The 2,494-nt window shown below is 43.1% G+C and overlaps 1 long non-coding RNA gene and 2 other non-coding genes across 3 annotated transcripts; all 3 read right to left on the reverse strand.

Moving 5' to 3' along the window:
- On the reverse strand, nt 1-201 carry LOC125614536 (the record flags this gene model as incomplete). The annotated part of the gene is made up of 1 exon (XR_007345125.1): nt 1-201. It is a non-coding gene; the product is annotated as a small nucleolar RNA SNORA73 family (small nucleolar RNA).
- Nucleotides 1-1,582, reverse strand: LOC107135088. The gene is made up of 2 exons (XR_001502512.2): nt 1,472-1,582; nt 1-495 (listed from the first exon to the last, which is right to left on the reverse strand). It is a non-coding gene; the product is annotated as an uncharacterized LOC107135088 (long non-coding RNA).
- On the reverse strand, nt 575-778 carry LOC125614537. Its single transcript, XR_007345127.1, has one exon. It is a non-coding gene; the product is annotated as a small nucleolar RNA SNORA73 family (small nucleolar RNA).
- Nucleotides 1,583-2,494: the final 912 nt, after the last annotated feature.

Here is a 2,494-nt window from a genome sequence, read left to right on the forward strand (position 1 = left end):
TTGTTTCCTGCATGGTTTGTCTCCTCAGTCATAGTCCACAGACTCTGAGAAGTCGTAGGAATATGCAGGTGCAGACACAAAGCCCAGCTTCATCTCCAACGTTGTGGAAAGGGACTGTACATCACGGGGCAGAGCCCTATGCTCCCCTATGCCACCTGGACAGAGCCCGGGGAGAGTGACCTCCCGGGTTATCCACGTTGGAATGCTCGAGTACTGTGGAGTTTGCCAACAGTCCTAAATATCATTGATCCTCGAAACATCCTTATGTGCTTCAATTTTTCTCACCTCTGACCATACCTGTAGATAGATTGAAACTGCTCTTAGTGAATCCCAAACTAGTCTTTGAACTCCTTTTTAAGTCTTTTCACTTTTAAATAGAACCCTCTCCTCAAACACATAAAATGTGATACCTTAGCAATCTTCAAACATGAGCATACATTGTTAAAACAATCCATCGGCTACTTACCCAAGCAAGAAGTATTTGGAATCATGAATCTGCAAAATAAAGCATTCACTTATCAATACAATAAAAGGTTAAAGCAGATCTACCATAAACAAGGGACTAATCAAAATACTTTGTTTCCTGCATGGTTTGTCTCCTCAGTCATAGTCCACAGACTCTGAGAAGTCGTAGGAATATGCAGGTGCAGACACAAAGCCCAGCTTCATCTCCAACGTTGTGGAAAGGGACTGTACATCATGGGGCAGAGCCCTCTGCTCCCCTATGCCACCTGGACAGAGCCCGGGGAGAGTGACCTCCCGAGAGTATCCACGTTGGACTGTCACTGTAATTCATTTAACTTACAAAACACTGTACCAATTATTAGTTTCTAGTTGATAGCGGCACTGGGTTCAACCCCCAGCTCCACAAAGGAAAACAAAAAAACAGTAAGTCATCTCATAATTAAGCGATCAAACACTTAATATCTCTAAACTGCCCCAATAATAAAAACAAATTGTAGCGCTACAAGAAGCCTGCATACTTCGAAACCAGGGCCTTGCATGTGCTAGGCGAGCGCTCTACCGCTGAGCCACAACCTTAGCCCTGAATACATTTTTTCCTTTTATGCCTTTAGTTCTTTTTAAAAATATGGTGCTGGGGATCGAATCCTGTGCCTCACGCATCCTAGGTAAGCGCTCCACCGTGGAGCCACAACCCCAGCCTGAAATTTGGAAAATTTTTAAAACGCGGATATGGAACTAAACGTCTATGTGCAATTCTTTTCCGGATCATGTACCAGGCAGCAATTAACGCTGTGCCTTAGTCATCTCCGACACCCGGATAGCAGTCCTTAAAAGCTTCTGGGGCTGCGCGGCCCACATCCTTCTCAGCCCCATCGCATGCCTAAATGTAGTTTGAGTGGATGCCGCTAAAGGTAATCCCTCTAAACAACATGATCCTCAGGGAATGTTGAACGCCTACCCAAAGTAACAGATCAGGCCGAGGAACCACGCGGGCAAAAGCACTTACCAAACACAAACAGCGTTGAACGGTGGCGTCGCTCCAAAAGACCGACTACGCCAAAGCATCTGTATTTATACCCAGGAGAGACCGGAAGTCGAGGTAGGCATATTGCGCCTGCGCAACGACTAGCATATAGAGCATTGGAAATTCGCTAAGGCTGCTGGGATCTACTGAGGTTAAACTACAGTCCTACCGGGATTTTAGGCTTCTCGTGATACTAGAGCCCTCGCGCGGGATTTTGCTGGGTAATGTAAGTTATAGAAACAAGTTTGTGCGTGTGTAGCTGGAAACTTTCATAACAAACAGAAAGTTTACTTCTCGAAAGTTTACTTCAGTTGGTTCGTTCTGTCTGTAGAGAAACTGGCACATAAACGAATAGGAACAACTATGCAAAATAGGAAAAGAAAAACACAAGAAGTCTTAAAAGGAATTGGATCTGTCCTTTCGCATGTGAAAGAAACATTTGATTTATACTGGAAAGAATTGCTTCTATATGAATTGGCTAAAATTAAATACTTCCTATGCACAACAGTGGGTATGTAATTAATGATAGTGAACTGAAAAACTCGTTAAAATGGAGGTTGAAGGTGTATTTCAGTGGTAGGGTAAGGGCTTGGATTTGATTCCTATTATGAGGTGGGTTGGGGGACAAAAACCCAAAGAAACAAACAACAACAACAAAAAACCCATCTGGGGCTGGGGATGTGGCTCAAGCGGTAGCGCGCTCGCCTGGCGTGCGCGGGAGGCTGGGTTCGATCCTCAACACCACATAAAAATAAAATAAAGATATTGTGTCCACCTAAAACTAAAAAAACAAAACAAAAAAATCTGGTTAATATGGTAAATTTTTTATGCATATACCACACACAAACAAAACCCTACTAATATAAAGGTGTAGACAAGTAGAGAATCCTGAAGATACATATTTACAGGGATGAGGGTGTACATCAGTGGTAGAGTGCTTTTTATGCATGAGGTCCTGGGTTTGATATCCAGCACCGCAAAAAAAAAAAAAAAAAAAAAAAAAAA

This window comes from Marmota marmota, unplaced genomic scaffold, assembly GCF_001458135.2.
Source record: "Marmota marmota marmota unplaced genomic scaffold, marMar, whole genome shotgun sequence".
Taxonomy (NCBI): Eukaryota; Metazoa; Chordata; class Mammalia; order Rodentia; family Sciuridae; genus Marmota; species Marmota marmota.